The 25,644-nt window shown below is 36.1% G+C and overlaps 1 protein-coding gene across 5 annotated transcripts in view; it reads right to left on the minus strand.

The window, feature by feature from the left end:
* The window catches only part of FARS2 (phenylalanyl-tRNA synthetase 2, mitochondrial), a 470,462-nt gene that overhangs the window by 437,665 nt on the left and 7,153 nt on the right, over window positions 1-25,644 (minus strand). Inside the window, exon 2 of one of the 5 annotated variants that reach the window (XM_015587303.2) lies at window positions 20,248-20,364. The exons of the other annotated variants lie outside the window; for them this stretch is intronic. The gene's annotated coding sequence lies outside the window, so the exon portion shown is untranslated. The remainder of the gene's footprint in view (window positions 1-20,247; window positions 20,365-25,644) is intronic. 5 annotated transcript variants of the gene reach the window in all.

Raw genomic sequence — 25,644 nt, forward strand, 5'->3', positions numbered from 1 at the left:
ATCTCACCTTATTTATTTATTTATTTATTTATTTATTTATTTATTTATTTATTTAATATTTTTAGGCAAGGCAACCCTTGGTTGATCTCATAGATTGTAAAGAACTTGTCAGCTTACAATTCATTATTTTTTATTTTTTATGTCTACAGCACCTGATCTTCCTAGGTGGTCTCCCATCCAAGTACTAATCAGGCCCGACCCTGCTTAGTTTCTGAGATCAGATGGGTGCTTGGTCACTTTAAAAGAAAAAAAAAACCTTTTATTATGAAAATTTCCAAGCACACACAAAAGTAGAGATTTTGACGAGCCTTGATGTATCCAACCTAACCACTAACTTTTTAAAAATTTTAACTCTAACTAAGACTCTACCTTCCACTCCCCAAAAATATCAGAATAAAAATACCATGACGGTTACCACTGAAGTAATGTTCACTTCTAATAATCTATAAATTATTAACTTTATAATTGTTAACTATAAATTATAAACTTCCTTGCAATACTTTTTCTTTACTTTTAGAAGTTATTTTTCAATATCATCTTCTTTCCATTTTTCCTTTGAAACTACAATTTATATATCTACCTTGCCAAAGTTATTATGAGGATGTAACATACATGAAAGTGCATAGCTTGGTGTCTGACATGTATCAGGTTCCTGAGAAATATTAGCTCTCCACAGACCGACCACTGCCTCATCCTACTCTCCAAGATAAGCCCCACCACACACATATCTTCTTCCATTCTTTGTCCATTACTGCTCCCTTCCCTTCCTAAACATTGGTCCTTGTTTCCTTCCTGCCTCTTCTGTCTCCTTCTAAGCCAAAGGATCTCAAATACAAATTCCTGATCACAAATCCAATCACCTAGAAGATCTCAAATATAAGGATGAAATAGAAAGTGTATAAATTGAACTGATGACTATGTTTAACATTTAGGGTACCGGTCCCTAAATTAAAAATTAAAATATACCCAATCTAGAGCCTGCACATTATTTAATAGAAAAATCAGGCTAGACACTACCTTGTAAAATATCACAAAGAGGAATTCCTATGCAGATCATTCCTGTGTGTGTGCGCGTGAAACACTTTGATGATCCAAAAAGTTGTATATGCTAATGAGATTTGCTTCCTTGCAATATTTTTGCCTCACCCTCACACAGAACATTGCCCCACAGAGCACATATGGGAGAATCAAGCTACATTTATTCAAAATCACAGGTTATGACTAGGTCCTATAATGTCAAAAACATAATTGGTAAGAAGGGTTCAGAGCATGAGAGAAGTCAACCTGGCCTTCAAAAGGCCAACAATGAGGCAGCATAAGAAACTACTCCAAACTACTGACTAGAAACCAAAAGAAGACAGCAAAAACTCAGGACAGATGGTTGGACAAGATATGACAGACAATCACAGGGCTCAGCATAGGTGGAAAAGCATAACTCAGAGAACAAAATCTTTGTCACCCAGTCATAACTGTGACATTGCCACTGAGCAGTGGGAAAGAACATCAGGGATATAGTGACGCTCCCTGATAAATATAAGGAGGGCTCTGGGAACAAGCCAGGCTGTGTGGAAGAAAGAAGACAAGAAAAGGGTAGGAAGAAAGAAAATATTATAGGAGAACCAGGCAAATACCCACAATTGAGAAGTCAAATATTTTTAAAAGCAGAAGGCTCGATGGTTTCATTTCTACTCATCCCTATCCTCTACGTTCAGTAGCGTAAACATCTGTACATTTTCCAAAAGTATGGCCACAAAGCACTTACTAGAGAAGGGGACTGGAGCCACAGGAGGCTGGGGAAAGCTCATCTTAAAGAATTCCCCATTTGTACTAATGGTGTTTTTTCCTGAAAAAGGTTTCTACCTAACCATTCATATAAACAGAGCTATTTCTGACACAGAATTTGTAGCATATTATAAGGTACTGCAAAGAAGAAAATGACATTGACAGAAAGTAAATTCTAAAAAATTCTGGATCTGGGAGGGGGGCTAGTAGGTAGAAAGGGAAAGCAGAACAGAGGACTGAATGACCCCTACTGCAGGCTTGCACCAGACCCAGGGAAGACTAATTGTGGAGACCGGGGAGAGCAAGTGGAAGTAGTTAAGGAAAAATGGCTACTCTTTGGTACCAAATATAGAGAATCAGGGGAGAACGCAGCTAGGAAGAAACAGGCTTTGAGAAGGATTTAGGACAATTTGATAAGCTGTTCTGAGCACCAGAAAAGGATGATAATGAGTATAAGCCCCTGCTTTCAAATCTTCTATCTTCCCATTCCACCATTTTCTTTTTATTTATACTGACACAGTCTATAGCAAATGATTACAGCCCAATTCCCCATGAAGCTGTCTGAGAAGCCCTTAGGCAAAGGAAATGTCTCCGCTCAATATGCAAAATCAAATACAAACATATGCTATCAGATTTTCCCAAATTCAGGAAATGTTCTTCTTTGGAAAGAATCAACACGAAACCAAATTTATCTTCCCATGTAATAAAAGATATTCTCAGGCTCTTTTCCTAAAGATACCTCCTTGCCAGAGCTTATCAGGCAGCAGTCTACAGAGACAAGTTACTGGATGAGGCCATGCTCTGTGCTCTGCAGACAAGGTCAGACCCAAAAGCCACAAGCACAGCCTTTCTTCTCTAGATCGATCTGACATGACCCAGGTTTCCTCACTCAGGTACACAGAAGAAACGAGACCCAGGAGGTGTCTACAACTCCAAAGATTCTGAAGAAGCACCAAAATTAACTTGGCAATTATTTAAGATGTAGAAACCATTTTCTCTCTCTCCCCCTACCACACACATATACACACAAAACATATATAAGCTCTGCTATACACATAATTATATATAGTATACAAAGTATATTCTATATTCTTACACATATATTTATGTATGTATTTAGTATACATGATTATGTATATATTTACACTTACACACACTCATACACATATGCATATAATTATTTTCTATATACAGTGACGGCAGGACCATGGGCAGAGAAAAGCACTTTATATTCTGAAGAGAAGTATAAACTTCATTGCCTTCACAAAAAGCACTAGAAATTACTATCAGTGAACATAGACAGTGAGTCAGATTATAATTACATTTGTGAACAAGAAGAAAGGTAGTAGTGTGCCCTCATTAAAAATAAGTAATGCAACGTCCTCTTTAAAATGCAAGCCTACAGAAATTACAATATATCTATGAAAGTATAAAGTATCTGCAAATCAAGTATTTCATGGAAGAGGAACAAAAAAAATAGTTTAGCCTGGGGAAGCTGAGACATAAGAAGAGTATACTAACATAGTATTTGAAATGCTATATTGCAAACAGAGGGATAGATGTATTCTAAGCAGGTGGATAAGACCACAAATGGAAGGAGAAAGAAAAATGTAAGAACGGTAATTCCCATACATGAACTTTCTGAACATTAAGGGCAAACAACTGGAGCAAAGAAGTCCTGTGAAAAAGAGCAGCATCCTGCAACCGTTGATTCAGTGCAACGCTGGGTGAGAGGCCTCTCTCAGCACAGTGGCCTGCTCACTGGGGTGCATGGCTCACTGCTACCACACAGATACGGTCACTACGTAAGCTACCTGAAAATGGCCTAAACGCTTTGTGACACTGAGAGAGATAGGAATCCCTTCTCTACCTGCCCTAACGCTCCTGATGCTAAACTGCTAAAAGATAGAACAACAGAAAAAGCAGTTTTCCCTGAATAGAAAAAAATGTACTTACAGACACAGCCTAAAATTAAACGAATAACTATGAGTGTCTCCTAAGTGTGAAGATTAGCCCTTGATGGTCCTCCATGCCCATCTACAGACTTGAAGAGTCTATCAAAAGTAGTTAAAAACAGGATTTTATACAGATATAATACACATTAAGAAAAATTTTCAGAGGACTTAAAACATCTATTCTCTTCAAAAACCAAACTCCATCTTTTTCATTAACAGATGCCTCATGTTCCTATTGTCCAACGTTTCTCCTCTCTGGGTATACCTCTGGATAGTCTCTGCCTTCTCTTCTCCTTCCTGTTTCTGATTCCATCTGTCACCTCCTAGGCATTGCTCCTCTTAACCTTTTCAATTCTCGTACCCAATACCTCTCACCTTTGACTGCTTCCCCGCCTCAAATAAATCAGGCTTCCCTCAACTTCTTTTCCTCTTAAGCTCTTCAAAGTATGTCTTTTTCTCTATCACATCACATTTCTTGAAAAAGAAATCTACATTAGCTGCCTGCCCTCCTTATTCCCACATTTTCCCTTTGCTAGCTGACTTCTCAGGCCTCTGGCACACAACAGCTGCTCAATATAAGCTAGAGTCAGGATCATGAAGAAAATGTTAGCTGATTTGGGGTGGGGGTGAAGAATGAGTTTATTTTAGACACACTCTGAGGTGATTGCCAGATATGCAGATGGACATGTTAAGTGATATGATAGGTCACTCTTCGTGATAATCTTACCTGAAAGAAGAGGGTGCAGGAGGGAGACTGTGGGCAGACAGAGGCACTATGAGAAGCTACCAGGGAGCTGACAGCTCAGCTCACAGTACCCAAGGAGAGCATTTCAAGAAGGCGGGGTGAAAACACTGGTCAGGGTGTGAAATGACACAGCCTAAATGAAGAGGTGTAAAGACCATAAATCAGGTGAGGGGTAATTTAATCACTAGGAGGTTACTGGTGATCTCTGAAAAGCTATATCAATGATAAGTAAGATACTTATGAACAATTTGCAAAAGTCTCAAACAAAACATTAACAGAAACCACCAAGAGAATACTATACTATGGCCAGAGGGGGTGGTGGGTGGCCAGCATGCATAGAATGCAAGGATAAATCAAGACAGTAAATCTAGTCCTCTAATTTACCCTATCATCAAAGGAGAAAAATCATATGATCAGCTCCCCAGATGCTCTACAGGCATTTGACAAAATTTACCATTCACTCTTCATTAAAACAAACTCTTAACAAAATTGGAATAGATGACTGTTGCCTTAATAGTATCTCACTACATATCCAACAAAACTCCAGAATCATGATTTATGAGAAACCACTATAAACATTCTATAAAAAGATGCTCAATCTCACTCAGAGAAATACAAATTAAAAATGACGATTAGATACTGTTTAATCTACAGATTGAGATATTGTTTGATATACTATTATGAAGGTCTAAAAAACAGGCATTGCTGGTAAAACCTCTACGGAAGACAATTTGGCACTATTTATCAACATTTAAGTCACATATATCCTTTAATTCAGCAATCCATCTGTAGTAATTTAAACTTATAGATACACTTATTGGTATGTTTTTAAAATGATACATGAACAAGAACATTCTCTAAACAATTTGTAAGAATCAAAGACAGGAAATACATTTCTACTAATTGAGGACTGGCTAAGGAAATTAAGAATGAGGCAACTCTACATGTATTGACACAGGATATCTCCAAGACACACTGTTAAATGATAAAAACAAGGTATTAATTACTATGCATGGTAGCTAACATTTTTAATAAGAATATAAATGTAGCTTATGTTTTACACACAAATATAAGGAAATGTACAGCAGTAAAAAAAATGGTGAGAGGCTTACTTTTCATTTATGTCTTTTGAATTTTATATGCTATGCATTACAGCCTAATGACTTTATGATCACTCTTGACTTATCCCTGTCCTTCGTTCCCTAGATTCATACTGTAAAGCCTGTGAATCCTTTCTGGCCCTCTTTTCCACTCTCACCACAACCAACAATTTAGACACTCAGTATCTTTAAGATAATTAATCAGTCTTTAACCACTTTTCGTTTAAATAATTATGTTACATACACACTATGCCCAATCTAGCCCTTCTAAAGCACAACTTTACTAAGCTTCGAAAGGCCCAAATTCCACCTGATCTATCAAAGTGCTCCCCACAGGCCTAGCCACTTCCCTCCCCAGAACTATAACCCATACATCTGCTGAACAGAAATGCTCCCAAGACCTACAACTACAGCTGTTTTTTTCCCACCTATAAGCCTAAACTCTGGTGGCCTCTTCCATCAGTTTTGCCTCATTTCGTGTACATTTCCCTTTCCCCACATGCACCAGCTAAAATGGTTTGAGGCCTTCAACACCCACTGTTTTATAGGCCACCTACTTCAGGAAACTTTCCCAAATGTCCATTCAGGATGTGACTGCAGAACTGTGTGTTTCTTTTAGGGCAGCCATTACATACCCACTCTGCTGCTTTCTCCTAAGCACTTATGTCAGTGAGAAGCCACTCTCTTGGAGCTGCAGTCTCCTGAGTGCAGTGATGCACCCACTGCAACAAGGAGCAAGTCATTTGGTGAAGGTAACACTTCCCTTCAAATTCCCAAAATTCCTATTGCTCATTAAATGACTAAAAAACCATCTGGAACTCATAAGTTTAAATTGCTTATTTGTGCACAGTTGCTCGATGTTAAAAAAATTACACTGATAAGTTAGGAGGTATTAAAAATATTAAATAACCGTTCCTGATTCTTTTTGCCTTTCTCAATGGAGACTGGTAAAAGGTTTGGAATACCAAGCACATGACAACACATATGCAAGAAAGTCCATTTTACCACCTGTCACTGAAAAGTAATTTTCTAGAGTTATTGTTTTTTTAAATGAGAGATGATATTCCTCAGGGTGAGTATGTAAGGTTAGTGATGTCTAGAAGCAGTGACTAAATTGGATAGTTTCAGATCCTTAACAAGAAGTGTCTACCATTTCTCAATATAAGGCAATTATGCATTTAGTTAGATCAAGGTCATTTTAAAAAGAGATGTTCCCTGTAGACACATAGATACAGGTATTATGTACTGGTTTGGACAATAGCTGTGGAATTTCATGGAATGAAAAAATTCATCATCAAACTCATAAACAGAAAGTAGAATAGTGGTTACCAAGGGTGAGAAGGAGAGGAGAATCAAGAGTTACTGTTCAATGGGTACAGAGTTTGAGATAATGAAAAAGTTCCAATAAATAGTGACGATTGTTGTACAAGTATATAAATGTACTAATGCCACTAAACTGTACACTTAAAATGGTTAAAATGGTAAATTGTATATGTATATTTACCATGATTTTTAAAAATCCATCATGAAACATAACTTTAAAACATTTTCATTATTTTAATACAGTAAAAGATGCAACTACAAGTTCTCTTTATTTCTAATTTCAAGACTTGAATAAGACAATAGAAACATCAGCAGTTTGAAGATCTGCAGTTTTAAAACTGATGGCTCTAATTTATTAATTATTAAAGTTTATCCTGGTCTTTTTTTAATTCTACCTTCACTTGGAAAATACTAATACTGTGTATTATTAAACTTCAATCTGCTAATTCTACTTTTTTTAATCCTACTTTTCACTTGAAAAGCTTTTAGCCTCTAAGACAGAGCCATGCTATGCAGTCATAGGCAACTGTTGCATAAATACCTGCTGAAAATGGTTAACCATGCAAAGGAAACCGCTTAAGACTTGAAGGCAAAGTAAACCCAACCTTTATTCTCTGATAAATCTTCCCTCAAACTAAAGCCCAAGATAGCTCCAGCCAGTTGATACAGTAGAATAAAAATAATAAAAATTAAAGAGTGGAAGGAAATGCAATGATAATACTAAATCATAGAATGTCACTGAGGACGCAAGATCTTCCTCTACATCCCAAACCACAAAACACACTTATTATGTATTAATACATGTTATTGATTTTTGAAGGCTTTTTCTGCTTCAGAAATTACCTATGTTTAATGGAATGATATTCGATGATAACATTTTTAAATGCTGGAAATTTTTAAAAATCACATCCTCTAGATCTGTGCTGCCTAATACAGTTAGCCACATGACTACTTAGATTTAAAATGATCAAAATTAAATAAAACCAGAAACTTAGTTCTTTAATTGTACTTGCCACATTCCAAGTGCTCAAGAGCCACATATGGGTGGTGCTGCCCTACTGGACAGCACGAATATAAAACACTTCCATCATCACACAAAGTCCACTGGACAGAGCTGCTCTAGATATCAAAAACCGTTTTCTGAAGCAATCACAGCATTTTCATTCACTCATACAAATATCGCTGCGCTCCCACTATATGACTGTGCCAGTTGTTGGGCATGGCAGTGAGTGAAACAGTTTAAGTACGAGAATAAAAAAAAACCAAAAAACTAAAAACAGGAGTGAAGACCTTATTTTTAGATAAGAGGCCAGGGGAGGCCTGTCTGAGGAAGTAATGTTTAAGCCAAGGTGATGAGAAAGATACACCACTCAAAAGGACAAAAAGAGTCTCCAAATAAAGAGAACTAAAGTACCAAAGTGTTCAAGTGGAAAGGGCATGCTCTAGAAACTGATTGTACTGCATTTTGCAGCTTTTTCATTAAACCTGAAACATCAAGCAAAGCATTTAACTGACACCCAAATCTATTCCAATAGGGAAGTTAGACAACAGTCCATACATTATCCTAGGCAGTTCTCCTTCTCCCTCTAAATTACCTGCCTTTTTGTCATTTCATTTATTGAAGCACCAACTTCTGAATGGGCAGGTACAGAAAAAGCAATTAATTTTGTTCCTTCTTAGGAGAGGAAAGTGGGCTTAAATGAGCTTTCTGAATTACCGTGAATTTTAACTAGCTGTGTTCTTCTATGCCACTATTAAGTTAACACGGGTAATGGAGATATTTGCATCACAAGCTGAGCAGTTTCCGTTTGAAGGCAGGTTGTCATTATTTCTGCCAAGGACAAACAAGTCACACAAACTTCCAGCAGCAACATATAGCTAGCTGGTGGTCTGATAGCAAACTGAGCAAATGACCCTTTTCCCAGGAAATGCAGGAGGCACCACTATCCAACAGTCACTGCCTCACAGACAGCTCACAGGTGAAGGACTGAAAACAACCCCTGCCTTCAAAAGACAGCACTGAGGGGAAACTCCAAACAGAGAACTCCCTTCGGTGCCTCTGCAGCTCAGGAACTTTGAATGCCTTTGACCAACAACTCACCCCATTTACACACACTTTGTCATTCTCCTGTCTTTTCATCTTCTTCATGTAGTCTCTCAATTCAAGTTGCTTTCTAATAGCAGGTCCCTGGCTATGTTCATTACAGCTCAGTTTCCCTTTCAAGAAGCTACACAAAGCAACTGCAGGATGCATCTCCAAGAACCCTGAACACAGCTGAGGCAGGAAGGCCGAGAGCTAGTGCTGGAGCGATCTGTCCTCTGTTGCAGTTATGGCCTCCTGAGGGTGGCTGGAAGACACAATCTCTCGTCCTCTATACTTAATGGGAGCCAGACCATCTAGGCAATTCCTATCTTTCAGATAATGTTAGAACCTCTATTGCTAAAAAGAGCCGAAGTGTTTGGTACTGAAAAAAAACCTACATTTTCTTAACAAATTAAGAGCCAAATGTGGAACTTTTGTTTCTCACATCAGGTTTTGATTATTTAACCTTAATGAAGAAAAGCCCAATGCTAACTTAAAAGAAAAACCCAGTGAGGTTGAATAGATTTGTAAGATAATGTTAAGGAATGTATTTTAAATCCACACTGTCATAACCACCACTGGGTGGAAACATTTCTGCCCGAACACATTTCAGTAATGAAACTTAAAACTTCCTTCAAATAAAGTACGCCATTAACATTATCATTTTTAGTAAAAGACCTCATAAAAACACTTCATTTTACTATATTTTGAAGAAAGCATAAGTTTTCAATTTAGAATACCATGTGAATTTAACAAAAACAAACAAAAAAACTAAAACCTATGTACCTGTCAGACTTAAGTTCACTGATAGCAACAATACCAAGCCCTCCCTACACACCCTCTTTCTTTCAGAAAATCAAAGCAGAGTGTCTCAGCTCATGCTTCTATAATAAAAATACCATAGACCTGGTGGCTTATAAACAACAAACATTTATCTCCAAAGTTCTGGAGGCTGAAAAGTCCAAGATCAAAGCACCAGCAGATTAGGCGTCAGGTGAGAGCCCACTTTCTGGTTCACAGACAGCAGTCTATACTGTGTCCTCACATGGTAAAACGGGGCGGAGAAAGCTTTCTGGTGTCCCCTTTATTAGGGCACTAATTCCATTCATGAGGGCTCCGCTCTCATGACTTAATCACCTCCCAAAGGCCCCCATCTCCTAATATCATCACATTGGGAGTTAGACTCTCCAAAGGTGAATTTCCAGGGGAGGGAGATTGGGGATCACATTCAGTTTATGACACTGAGTAATGAGAATATGTTCTTAATCTTTACAGTCTCCCTAAAGGTAAAGGGAGCAGATTAGTTCAGTTACACTTTAGATTGATGAGAGTTAAGCAGAAACAGAAATCTGGTCACGGATCACAGAAGCTGGGGCAGAGCCCTGCTGAAATCTGACTTCATAGTCCCATGTTCAGTACTTCGCCCATTTTAGGATCATAAGATATAGGACTATAAGAACTGAAAAATATCAACAACAATCAATGGCTGCTTTGTTTGAAGTTAAAATTTAGATTAATTACAGATAAAGTATAACTTTAAGGAAAAAATATTTTAAAAGATAGGATTTTAGTCCAAACAGCAGGATATAAGATACTAACTCACAAGTATCCACTGTGTTCAACACTTCCTTCATTTATTACACAGAGATATCCACAATGGGCTAGGCACAAGAATATTTATTAAAATGAGGGGTCTAGAAGTGCAAATTGACAACGTGATATTGAGATTTTATTGAAAAAATATTTAAATAATACTGAGCAAGAAAAGATACCAATGTTCTTCTATATTATGAATAAATTATGATACATAAAGATTACAAAAAAAAGTCCACAAATATCTTTGCTGTTGCAACTAAAAAAAACAGTATCTACAGCCCCCACTTGGAATTGGTATCCATTTACTTTTCCTCAAAAATGTAAATGAAAAATTCAGTCATTCTAAAACCTCTAGGATCAATCCAGTATGTTTTAAAAACAAACTATTTTGCAGTTCTAAGCTGCCACATTAATGTTTTGGTTTAAGTCTTTCAAAAAGTCAAATATCTACATGTAACAGGTACCAATAAACAATAAAATATTGTGAACCAGCCCCTGCCTACAAATGTAAAAACTAAATCCCCTGTGCATTTATCCTGCTCTGCAATCACCATTTCATCAATGAATAAAGGAAAGGTAAAGTTAATTACACAGTAGCTTCTGTATGAATTAGGCTTAAACATCATAAGAAATAAATGATTTCCCCTTACCCCACATTATTGAGGTTGACTCAGGAGTATACTGAGCCTGAACTTGAGAAGCACAGGTAGATTTTACTTGAAGGTATAACGATAACATGTACGCATTCCTGTGCTGCCTGATTTATAGAAACAGAATTGGCAGGCGAAGATCTCTTGTGTTCTCTCTCAATCCCATGGGGAATGAGTGTCTGGACAGACATCTGCTCCTGATCAGGAATATTTTCCACCCTACCAGCGAGTCAGTTCCATTACATTGGGTTTGCTTGTCGTGCTTTAAATCTCCTAAAAACAGTCTGTTTGTTTTTTGTGAGTCTTTATTTTAATATTTGTACTTAAGGGCCTGTGCTAATCTGGGGCAATAAAGTCAGTTTTACCTAAAGAACAGCTTAAATTCTGGAATATTACTTTAGAAGAAATAAAACTGATTTGAAAATATTTACTGTGCACTTAAAAGAGGTGCTGGAAACAGAAAAGATTAAGAAAAGTCTTTGCCCTCAAAGATTTCAGAAGGCTAGCATTGAAAGATTCCAAAATTACTTATGGAAAATGATTGTACCTTTATCAGTCACACATCTCAGTGGCAGCACTAGGGGCCAATGGTTCTCAGTCTTGGCTGAACATCAGAATTACCTGAGAAGCTATTTAAAAGTATGTGCCAAAGTACCATTGCCAGAGATTTTTATTAGATCGCTGTGGCAGGAGCCTGATATTAGTAGTTTCACAAGCTCCCAGTGATTCTGAAGTGGAGGCAGGATCAAGAGCCACTGCTCTAGACAATTCACAAATTCCCACCACGGCTAAAGCTAAGAGTTCTCAATTTGGTTCTCAAACTGTCAAGGGTTGTTCAACTCAATGTAGGATTCCATAAACTATCTAGCATCCTACCCATATATTTTCTTTTTTTTATGTTCTAAAACATTAATTGTATCATCTGAATTTCAACTAGCATATAATCCTGAAGAGGCTATAAGCATCTTTATATAATCATTTTTAAAATTATTTAGATTTCCCCATACAAATCACTTTTATTACAAATGCTTCTTCAGATAAAAATTTCATTTTTAATTACTGAGATCATTCAAAATGTTCTTTAATAAAAACACCATTTTGCAAAAATGTAAGAATACTAGTCATTTTTTAAAAAGACTCCTGAAATTATCTTCATCTTCTATAGAAAGTTTTATAAATATCAGTTCTAATAAGATATAAATTCAGGTCTTTCCATATGCAAAATCAGATTTTACTTTATAGATTTGCTGTTAGAGCATGAAAGAATAAGACACATATGTCACAAAAAGACTGGTTAAATAGAGTAGGAAGAAGTCTTTGTGTAATGTTAACTGTCAAGTATTTCAAGATTATGAGCAGGATCAATTCTAAAAACTGCTTAAGGGAGGAAAAGTTCTAGTACAGAATTTATTTTCCCTTAAGAGTAGGTTCCCTCTCCTATAAAAGGGGTTTACCAAGGGAAAGTCTGAATGCACCTAGCCCACAGTCATCTGAGCTGTTCTTGGAGAACTTGGATGTGGGAATATGAGGTGACAATTATTCTTCTTCATGGTATTTATATCACCCTACTAAAGTCAGGGCTTCCCTGCAACAATGCTGGTAAGAAATAGCAATGGCACACCAGCTCAGATGCAATAAATATAAAAGGGTACCTTCTACTATTTTGATCAGCTGTCTGATTTGGGCCTGATGACAGTGGTCTTCTATCCTGATGGCACATTAGAAGCCCTTGACACTTTTTAAAGATATTATTGCTGGGCTCTATACCCAGAGTTTATGATTGACTTGATGTGTGTGGAACTAGAATACTGGGTGTTTTTTAAGGTTCTCAGGTGTATAATATGAAGCCAGAGTAGAGAACCAGTAGGCTAATGAAAACAAAAGGTAATCTACCTGTCCACTAATGTGATCCTGGAACAACTAACGGGATATAAGTTCAGAAGAAGACAGGTCTTATCTCTGAGCTGGCTTAGACAACTCAAATCCTGGTCTCTCTCCTAGATAGAAGTATGAGGGGAAGGATGCTTGTGACAAAGGAAAGAGTTCGAGCTTACAGGCAGACAAAGAGTTCAAATCTCACTTCTATTAACTACCTCTGTATTCCTGGCCTATTTGTGAAAGTCTTTCAGTCTCAGTTTCCCCAGATGTAAAACGGCACTTGTTATATCTCATCAAGGTTATGCCAAGATTAATATGAATGAGATGTAAAACATCTAGTATATGGGGACAATGCCATCTTTCTCAAAGTTCTCATAAAAACTAAAAGTAAAAATGTAGGTAAAGTGTATTGCACAAGTGGATGTTCAATAGATCGGGTTTTATTTCCCTTATTCTGCCCATATTTTGATTTCAGGTCATGAAGTTTCTGATAAATTGGGCCTCTGAAATATTTCCTTTTCATGAATCAAAAAATCAAACATCTCTCAAACATAGAGAACAAAAATTCAGACAATCCAATGAAAAGACATTCAAGAGAGTGATGTCAGCAGCATGGTGGCCTGAGAGTACTTGCAAGTCTCTCTTCTTAAAGTTACAACAAGTTGGACAGCTATAATTCAACAAAGGAATCCCTGTTTAGCACACAAACAGGACTGAGACATTTGAAGTCAGGTGTATCAGAGCAAACGGGAGACAGGACGGTGGCAGGGAGAGTGGGGAGAGAAAGAGACAGAAGCTGCATGCACTAAGTCTGCGGCTCGGCAAAAGCCCCACCCAGATCCAGGATAACAAAGAAGGACTGGAGTGCAACCCCCACTGGGCAGCTGAGCCAGAAATCTAGAAATGACTCAGGTTAAAAAGAAAATAGAAAGAAGAAAGAAAGACAAGTGAAGACAAGGCAAGAAAAAGACAGAAAGAAAGACAGAAAGACAGACAGATGAGAAGAAAGAAAAGAAAAGAAAGAAAGAAAAAGAAAAGAAAGAAAGAGAGAGAAGGAAAGGAAGGAAGGAAGGAAATTCTACAAGAACTGACTCCATTAGAAAGAGCAATATGAGAATAACTGGTATATCAGAAGACGAGCAAGAGAAGGAAACAGAGAGCCTATTCAAACAAATAATCGATAGGAATTTCCCAAAGCTATGGAAAGAAATGGATCCTCAAATGCAAGAAGCTAATTATCTCAATCCAAAAAGGCAGCTTCAAGGCACATTATATTAAAACTGTCAAAAATTAATGACAAAGAAAGAATTCTCAAAGGAGCCAAGGGAAAAAAATACAGTGACCTATAAAGGAAACTCCCATTAGATTATCATCAGATTTTCCAACAGGGACTCTACAAGCTAAGAGAGAATGAAATCAAATATTCAAGGTATTGAAAGAAGAATAATAATATATCCAGCAAAGTTATCCTTTATATATAAAAGAGAAATAAAGACTTTCCCAGACATGCAGAAGCTGAGGGAATTTACCACAAGACCAACATTACAAGAAATGCTGAAAGATGCTCTTCTACCTGAAACAAAAAGACAAAAGGATACAGAACTATAAGATGACTAACAGACAAAAGCAAGAAATTGCAACTCTTGTTCAGAATAGGCTCTTAAACATTTAAATATATATAAAAGTTAAAAGAGGTAATAGCATTTTTTTAAAAAGAAGATGAGCTACTACAATTTGGAAATGAATGCACAGCATGAAAAATATCATTTGTGACAACAAAACATAAAAGTGGAGGGGGGAAGTACTTAACTTGCACAGGTGAATGGAAGTAAGATGCAATCATAAGAAAAAGGACTATGTACATATAAAAACTTCTTTTGTGTATACCTAATAGTAACCAAAAAAAAAAAAATCTAAAAATGATACACATAACACACACACACACACACACAGAGGAAATGGAGAGGGCAAAATGATAAAATACCACCAAACTAAAATAACAGACAGAAATACAAAGGAAAAGAAACAATGGAGACACAGAGCTCCCAGAAAACAAAAGATAAAAAGGTTACAGGAAATCCTCATATATCAATAATCACGCTAAATGTAAATGGACTGAACTCAGCAATTAAAAGGCACAGAGCAGCAGGATGGATCCAAACACAAAACTCATGTATATGCTGCCTTCAAGAAACACAGCTCAGCAGAAGAGGAAAACTTAGACTCAAAGTGAAGAGGAAGAAAAGGAAACTCCAAGTAAATGGCATCAGAGAAAAGAGGGTGTAGCCATACTTTTATCAGACAAAATAGATTTCAAGATAAAAAAGGTAATGAGAGAAAAATGGCATTTTATAATGATAAAGGAGACAATGCAACAAGAAGACATAACACTTACCAGTATACATGCACCCAACCTCAGAGCATAAAAATATATAAAGCAACTACTAACAGAACTAAAGGGAGAAACTGAAAAAACAGAATTACAGTAGAGAACCTAAATATCCCACTGACGGTAATAGATAGATCATCCAAACAGAAAATCAATAAGGAAATATCACCCTTAAATGACACATTAGACCAAATGGACATAATCTATATTTACAGAGCTTTTCATCCCAGAACACTAGAATATACATTCTTTTCTAGTGCACATGGAACATTCTCAAGGGTAGACTATGTACTGGTACACAAACTAACCTCAATAAATTTAAGAAGACTGAAATCATACCAAGCATATTCTCTAATCACAATACTTTGAAATTGGAAATTTACTGCAAAAAAAGGAAAAAAATCACAAATATGTGGACATTAAACAACTTGCTACCAGATAATGATTGGGTCAAAGAAGAAAAGAACAGATCAAAAGATACTCATAAAGACAAATGAGAATGATAATAGAACATATCAAAATTTGGGGGATGGAGCAAAAGCTGTAATAAGAGGGAAGTTTATAGCATTACAGGTCTACCTCAAGAAACAAGAAAATCTCAAATAAACAACGTAATATTTCAAATTAACCAAAAAAAAAAAAAAATGAACAAAACCCAGTCAGTAGAAGAAATAATAAAAATTACAGCAGAATTAAACAAAATAGAGAAAAGACAAAAGAAAAATTAATGCAACAAAGCTGGTTCTTTGAAAAGATTGATAAAATTGGCAAACCTCTGGCTAGACTCACTAGGGAAAAAAAAGAAAATATTTAAATAAACAAAATCATATATGAAAGAAGAAAGATTTTCATGGACACCATAGAAATATAAAAGAATTACAAGAAAATATAAGAACATTATGAAAGGCTATATGCCACCAAATTTGATAACCTAGAAAAAATAGACAATGTTTTAGAAATATGGAACCTTTCTAAACTAAATCGTGAAGAACTGGAAAATCTAAATACACCAATCAACAATCAGGAAATTGAAATACTTATCAAAAACTTCCCAAAAAGTTAAAGTCTAGAACCAGTACCTTCACCAGTTGAATTCTACAAAACATTCAAAGATCTAACACCTTTCCTTCTCGAATTCCCCCCCAAAATTGAAGAAGATGCAATACTTTCTAACTCATTCTATGAGGCCAACATTTTTAATATCAAAAACCGGCAAGAACAACACACAAAAAAGAAAATTACAGACCAATATCTCTGGTGAATGTAGATGCAAAAATCTTAAACAAAATACTAGCAAATCAAATACCACAATACATTAAAAAGATAATACATCACAATCAAGTGAGGTTCATTCCAGGGGCACAAGGATGGTTCAGCATATATAATCAATAAATGTGATACACAACATTAACAAAATAAAGTATAAAAGCCATATGATCATATTAATAAATGCAGAAAAGGGATATGACAAGACACAGCATCCATTTATGATTAAAACACTCAAAAGAATGGGTATAGAAGTACCTCAACATAATAAAGGCCATAAATGACAAACTCTTAACTATATCATACGCAAAGGTGAAAACTAAAGTTTTTCCTCTAAGATCAGGAACAAGATAAAGATGCCCACTCTCACCACTGTTATTTAATTTATAATACTGGAAGTTCTAGCCAGAGCAATAAGGCAAGAGAAAGGAATAAAAGGAATCCAAATTGAGAATAAAAAAGTAAAATCGTCACTTTTTTCAGATGACATGATTCTTTATAGAGAAAACCCTAAAGACTCTACCAAAATTAGGAACAATAAACAAATAAAGTAAAGTTGCAGGATACAAAATCAATGTACAAAAATCCATTGCATTCCTATATACTAACAATGACATTTCAGAAGAAGAAATTTAAAATAACAATTCCATTTGCAATTGCAACAAAAAGAATAAAATACCTAGGAATAAACCTAAAGGATGTGAAGAACTTACACACTGAAAACTACAAAGCATTGTTGAAAGAAATTGGAGATGACAAAAAGAAATGGAAAGATATTCTGTGTTCACGAAATGGAAGAATCAACATAGTTTAAATGGTCATATTACCTAAAGCAATATACAGATTTAATGCAATCCTCATCAAAATCTCAATGGCATTTTTCAAAGAAATAGAACAAAAAAATTTCCAAATTTGTATGGAACCAAAAAAGACTCCAAATTGCCAAAGCATATCCTGAGGGGAAAAAAAAACAAAACCAGAGGTCTGTATCACTCCCTGATTTCAAATTTTTACTACAAAGCTACAATAATCAAAACAGCATGGTATGAAGAGAAAAACAAACACGCAGACCAATGAAACAGAACTGAGAGCCCAGAAATAAACCTTCATGTATACAGGCAACTAAAACAAAAGAGCCAAAAACGTACAAAGGAGAAAAGAGAGCCTCTTCAATAACCAGTGTTGGGAAAACTGGAAAGCCACATGTAAAAGAATGTCAACAGATATATGAAAAGAAGCTCAACTTCACTAGCTATAAGAGAAATGTAAATCAAAACCATAATCAGATACCAGATACCACCTCATACCTGTTAAAATGGCTATTATCAGTAAAACAAGAAATAACAACTGCTGGAAAGGAACTGGAGAAAAAAGAACCCTCATAACTGCTGGTGGGAATGTAAGTTGTTGCAGTCACTATGGAAAACAGTATGAAGGTTCCTCAAAATTTTAGAGCTATCATATGACCCAGCAATTCCTCTTCTGGATATCTACCCCAAAATTTTGAAGACATTTATTCATAAGGATATATGTACCTCTATGTTCATTGCAGCATTACATGGTAGCCAAGACATGGGAACAACTGAAGTGTCCTTCCATTGCTTACTGGATAAAGATGTGGTACATAATACAACAGAACACTACTCAGCCATGAGAAAAGATGAAATACTGCCATTTGCGACAACGTAGATAGATCTCAAGAGTATCATGCTAAGAGAAATAAGTCAGATGGAAAAGGACAAGAATCATATGATTTCACTCATATGTGGGATATAAAACAAAAAAGCAAAAAACGAACAAACAAACTTATAGACATAGACAATGAAAATGTGGTTACCAGAGAGAAGAGGGAAGGTGGAAGAAGAGGGTAGAGGGGGTCAAATTTATGGTGATAGAGGGAGACTAGACTTTGGGTGGTGAGCACACAATGCAATATACATATGATGCATACTGTACACTTGAAACATATGTTATGAACCAATGTCACCCAAATAAACTTAAATAAAAAAGAAAAGACACTAGAAGGGTATCTTTTGGTAGTTTCCCTTTTGGAAATGGGGTAACTAGAAAAAGAAAGGGGTAAGATACAGATTGAGATACAGATTATTTACTTCTGCTGAATACTGACTTCAAGTCCTATGCAACATTATCAATGTCTAAATCTCAAAACTACGACAAATATATTGAGGAAAATGAGTAAGAATGATAAGGGTATAGGCTTATTTCTTACTCTTTCATGTACAATGAACTATAATATCCTTTAAAATCTTGGGGCTGTCATCATCTGACCAGGCCTCAAAGGGAAACTCAATGGAGGCATAGATCAATTACTAAGCAGCAAACAAATTATGTTAAATTATGAGACTCAAACAGGAAAACTGTATCAAAAAAAAAAAAAATGCAACTAAATGATACCAGCTGAGATGTGATCAATTTACTAATGTCATTGAATAACAGGAAAAAAAAACTCAGCTAGTTTTCCACCTGATTTATATAACTTTCAATCTAGCAACTTACGGCTGATTTTATACAATTATTATCATGACCAGAATAAGAAGTAAAATAGAGATATATAAGAAAATAACATATATACATCAATGATTTATTTTTCTCATTAGGAAAAATAGCTCTACAAAGATCTATCTACCTGCTCCCATCTGAAACATCACAACCAATATCACTGATACACTGATTTGGCCATTTAAAAGCTTACTGAATATCTGGCCTTAAGAATTGGTCATACCCCTCAAGGAGCTCAAAGACTACCAGGGAACCAGAGTGAGAGATACATAGGTTGCCATCAAAAAAATCAAGACAATATGACTATTGGAGGATGGAGGAAGTGACCAACTCTACACAGGGGAAAAGTATAAAAGATTTCACAAAGAGTGAATTTTTACACCATCAGAGATTGTGTGCAATTAATCCTGTGTTCAGTAGCTTTTCATCAGTAGCCTGAAATTGAGTGTAAATACATCCACCGTAGTCAAATATTATAAATCAGGCAACCCCCCCCATAAATATCACTTATTAAACATCTACCAGCACACCAGTGATCTTGATGACAAAGTTCTACACAGAGGCCACATATACAGAGGACCAAGGTATGAAGATTCAGAAAAAGCAAGTAGTTCAGGATGAGTTGAGTGCAGAGAACAAGTGAAGGAGTTTTAATGGATAGGAAAAGAAAGGGAGGTTGGGGCCATATTCTGAGTTGCTAAGAACCTTTAATTCTATAGGATTATTAAATCGTCATAATTAGAGAAGCAGTATAATGACATGTGTATATGTTATAAACATAACCCTGGAACTCGGGGAGGTGGAGCTGAAGGAGGAAAATCAATGACACGCCATCCGTAATATCGAGAACCGATAAGTAAGTCACTGCCACAGTGAGTTAGGGTTAAGATGAGGGGGAAAAAAAATCCCAGCAGTCACTACATTACAAAATACAGAGCTTTTAATATAAATCATACTGACCTGATCATCCAAAACTAAGGAGCTCTCAGATAATGAAATAACCAAATCTGAACTGAAGCTGCAGACTGGCTATTCTTTGGCCAAGGAAAACTGTTTTGATCCAGAGATGAGTAAATACTAGAAAAGAAACAATCCATAGAAACTAATGAATGGAAAATTAAAAATATGAGCAAAAAGAAAATATTCATCAAAGAGAAACCATTCTAAGAAACAAAAGTTTCCAATTGTTCTTCAAAATCTAAGGAATTAGCCAAAAAAAAAAAAAAAGGAAGAAGAAGAAAGAAGAAGGTGGGGAGAGGAGGAGGAGGTGGAGGAAGTGGAGGAAGAGGATGTCTTTCAGTATAAAGGTGAGCATATTCTCAAACCTACAAGAATTCAAGGACATCACACTGATATATACTTCCTGAAAAACCATAATGAAAAACAAAATCTAATGCCCTCCCACCCCCACAAGAAAAAGATTGGTCAATGGAAAAACTGTTACAAAAGAACTGCTGAACACTGAAACCATTTAAAAGAGCATGGGCTAAACCACCACCTGGAGTTACTGGTAACAGAAAAGAAAGTTACAGATCTTGAAAACATAAAATAAAGTATAAGAAATCAAAGGTTAGAGCAGGGAGAAAAGGTAAGAGGAAATACAAACACACTCATCTTTTTCATCTTTCAAAGGCCATATATACCAGTTAAAGTCAAAACAGCCTGATAAAAAAGGCATGACCCAAACATTAGTGTTCCATGACTGTTCTGAAGTTCAACAATCCCTTCAGTTCTATGATTGCTTTTTTGTTATGCTTAAATAAAATTACATATATTTTTAAAAATTAAAAATGTGTGATTATGAACCGATCTTTGTAGAGGACTTTTTTAGCCATTCATCCTTCCATCAATCTATATAAAAATGCATAGAGGTCTTTACACTGATGATTACCAAATATTAACTATAGTTATTTCTATATTTTAAGACTTGGGTGGCTTAAATGTCTCTTTACATTTCAAATAATTTTTATTTTTAAATAATGAGCATGTATTTCTTCTAGAAAAACTGTAAGTCAAGACGCTAAATTGAAGTTTTAAATGTGAAAAAATTGATAAGTGACACATACTAATGTATACAATGTACAAAGAAAATGACTGAAAGTCATTCATACAACTCTGACTATAATCAGTCCAAAGATTCTAAAAGAGTAGAGAAAGAAGAGAAATTTTATGAGGATTCCTTCAGAAAAAACTTTGGTGGAGCTTCTGGCCTCACTCCCTCCAAGTAAGGGGAAAAGGTGTGTGCCTCCTAGCTCAAGCAGTAGAAACTTCAACAAATCTTGAGAGAGGGCTAAAAAGTACTACACTCAGAGTGAGAAACCAGGAACACGCACCAAGCTGGTACTGGAACACACTAGAAATCTGAGGTGGGGCAGGGACTAGCTAGAGAACAAGAGGGCTGTCTTGAGGAAGTTACTGTACCTATCAGCGGTACGTGTGTCTCATGGGCCACAAGAGGGCAGTAGGGGAGAGAGCCAGCACTGACCCATTTATTTTAAGTTTTCCCAAAAGTGCACCTGGCAGGTGAAACAATACCAACAATGTATGTTTCTTCTGTGAAAGGAAACTCATGAACCAGGGGGGAATGAACAGAAAGCAGAGCAAGCAAAATAAAGGGCCAGTAGGGAGTCCTCTGAAGAACACAGGAAAATATCCAATTAGATAGTCAAACCTAGAGTACTAAGCCAATTAGCTAATGTAGAATCATTGTATCCCTTTTTTCTCCTCTCCTCTTCTCACTCTTCAAACCCCACAGGGGCCTAAGTGGTAGACAGCTAGCTCAGGGGAAAAGGTAAGTAGAAAAAGAGAAAAAAAGCCATGCACACATCACTACCCTTTCCCATCGCAGAGTCTTTTGAAGGGGAGTGGGTGAGGGAAGAAGTGTTCATCCAGATTGATAGGACGTAATTTAATTTACATCCCAAAAATCATGCTAGTTCAACATATCAGTTACATATGCAATATCACTAAGTCACAGGCAGAAATATATAGTGGGTAGCCAGATGTACAAATGTCCTCAATGTTTCTTCCTTATACTGTAAATCAATTCTACTCATAAAAGCACTCAACAAAGCAGAGTAGGAAAATAGGACTGAGAACTGTATTAGACTGAAGCACACCAGTTAGAATGGTTTTTAAAAAGCAGTGAACACAAACTCTAGGCTGCGTAAGGAAAAAAGCAAGGATATATAAGAGGGATATGACACAATAAAAAGATGCAAAGGCCAATGGATTCTATATCCTGGTATGCAGAAAAAACTGTGGAGTAGTGGTAGCAAAGGGAGTAAGCTGAAAGGTAAGAGAAATGCTTAAAATTGAGAATATGGAAAAGGTTCAGTCAATAAAATGTGTTCAACTCCACAACCCTGTCAGGCCATATACTATTTATGTTCCCTCACTGTATACCATTGTTATTAGTATGAAATAAGGAAACACATAAAGCATCTAGCCCAAAATCTTGCACAAAAGAAGCACTCAAAAAGCAGTCCCTTCATTGCAGATGGGAGCTGATGAGCTAGGAACATCACAAAAGTAAAGAAGAAAAACAACTGAGCTATCAGAACAGAGCCATATATATTTTAAAATTCATATTACTTAGCTTCGACTGCAGGAATCCTGCAGCATGAAAAAAATTCAATTTTGAGATGAAAGAAAGTAAGAAAACTAAGGGACATTAGTAAATCGTGAAATTATAGCACTTGTAGAATATTCCATTGAATTATTGACCAGTCAACTGACAAATATTTATTGAATTCTATTCAAAGCACAATCTAATAATTTATTTCAGCATTTATCTGCTAATAATATACTGCTCAGCAAACAGACAAAATTAGAGGCAGATTAGAGGTAAAATAGATTTGACCGATTGTATTTACAAAGAGGGGTGAGAGCCAAGGGTGATCTGACCTAGGAGGATATCTATTGAGTGATGAGAGGACACGCTTCTGCCACATGCAGAGGGGAGGAATGTGTTCTGCAGCCATGGAAGAGATGGAAACACAACAGCTAACACAGCAGAAACATCCTGGAATTATTATGACCTAATCAGAAGTCCTCAACCTATTTTAGCCTGAGAATAAATTTTAACTTTGAAAAATTATCCAATCTTCACAAGATCAGACACATACTTTAAATGTCTGTTGCATAATTCAAAATTTCTTAAAAGCATTAATGAGTCATGGTAGCTTTTTATCACTGAATATTTTTCCAATCACTATACTACCTGCATGTGTTCAAAAAATAGGAAGACAAGCATATGATAGAAATAGGAATTCACAAACCTTTTCCTTCTGTGGCTCCTACAGTTGTCTAGCTCACACACTAGAAACCATTATTTTAATCGATTGAGCTAACAACTGACAGGACCACCAATCTTTTAAAATTCATATGCCTCAGCCTAAAATTGCAGAACCTGCAGCAACAGCAGTTCTGGGGGGGGAAAAACTGATACTGTAGTTGAAATATAAAAATTCAGAGTGATTCTAGCAAAATACAAAATGAAAGCATAAGTTTTATCAAATTATTACTGATCAAACAGCAAATATTCGATGAACACATTTTTGTATCCTTAGTGATGTTCATTCACTCTAATATTTATTTAAGCATTTACACACTAATTATACTTTTCAAGCACAGAACCAAACAGAATGCAAAATAACCCAATCCTTGGACAACAAGGGCTTGAAAATGAAAGCTTAGCCAGGGGTAAAACAGGGTACACCGTAGGGGGATGCTAATTACTGAAAATAAGAATTCAATGTAAATTATTTTTTAGTTTCTCAAGGCGGCTTTTTAGGCTTCATACCACCAAATTAAATATGGTATAGAATCTGGAAAATACAAACATTTTAAAAACAAACAGTCCTTCCCTCAAATATCTAATCTGCCTGTGAACTCGGGCCACTTATTTAAATTCTCTAATCCTCAGGGTTTTTGTTTTCTTTTTGGTAAAACTTGTGTAACAACGACTACTTCATTCAACTTGTATGAGAACCAAGAAAAATGTCAGATGTCTTTGCAATGCTGAGCAACAGATTAGGAAATGTTTGAAAAGGAAGAGGACTCTAAGCATTGTCTGTGACTCTCGGGAAAATTTGTTACATGAAACTCAGGACCACATAACATTGACAAAGGATCATTCTTCGTTCTCATAGGGGCAGATCGAGTTAACAGACTATTACTGTCTTAACCCAGGTAAGGTAGGGCTATGATCCCTTCCAAAGGACAAGCTGCAGAGCTGTAACAGGGAAAACAATCCAAAAGTCTGGAAATCTGAAATGCCTAATTGCTTTGTTATGTTCCTATTAGTATTCAAAAGCTTTCTTTTAGAAGCCCAACCAATATAGAATAAGATTGTGATTACATACAACCATGCACCCACAGTTTCTCTATTAAGTGAAATAATAAAAGAAATAAGACCCTTCCCTTCCTCCTACACCCTAGGACAGCCAACTAGTTATGCACAAAGAAGATTAAACCCTAAAGCACGGAGAACTACTTTGTTTAACAGCACTCTCACCCCCAATCTCCCATTGCAGGTTGGGGATCCAGAGTGATCCCAACTATAAAAGAATCCCATCTCTGGGCAGAGGGCTGCAAGAATGCAGGGGTTCTGTAGGGAATAAAACGGAAATATAGCCTTTGATGAGCCTCAGACTCTTGGTTCTTTCTACATCTCCTTGCAAACAAAACAATATACAGCCTTGTCACAAGAAGAAGGCCTCCCTAATTTTGGAACAAGGGTATGCAAATTAATATCGTCATCACAAAGTACTGTACCAAAAAGGATAACCATATATCTGTTTCCCTAAGGCAGTTCAGATATGTCTGTTGGCCTAGCATCATTATTTAACAGCACTATTATTCAATAGCACCCACTTTCACTGATCTCAAAGTGTCCTGATTTAGGAAATAAATTAGATGTTCATCCAAATGTAAAATGACTTACCTAAAATGACATAGAAAACCTATGAGATGGCTGTGAAGTGTAACCAAACCAACAAAATCCTAGTCATGTTTTTTTCCCTTACCATCATATACATAAAGCATTTACAATCATTTCAAAGATGCATAATAAATCTCCCTAGAAACTATTACCAACAGTCTAGGATTATAGCCTTATGAAACTAACAAATTTTATTTAAAAGTATCTCCATTGTAAGTCAATAACTTGTGTCAATAATTCATATGATCTCTCCTGAGACTATTCTTTTAGAAAGAAAATAGAGATTCTAAATGCAATTTTAGATAACATGCCTAGTAACCAAGCACAATAACCTGCTAAAATGAGAATCATTTCCATGCTTCCAGGGTTATCCAAAACATAAAATAAAAATGTTCACTACCAAAGGCTCTTCA

The sequence above is a fragment of the Pteropus alecto genome, unplaced genomic scaffold (genome assembly GCF_000325575.1).
Source record: "Pteropus alecto unplaced genomic scaffold, ASM32557v1 scaffold121, whole genome shotgun sequence".
NCBI classification, from domain to species: domain Eukaryota; kingdom Metazoa; phylum Chordata; class Mammalia; order Chiroptera; family Pteropodidae; genus Pteropus; species Pteropus alecto.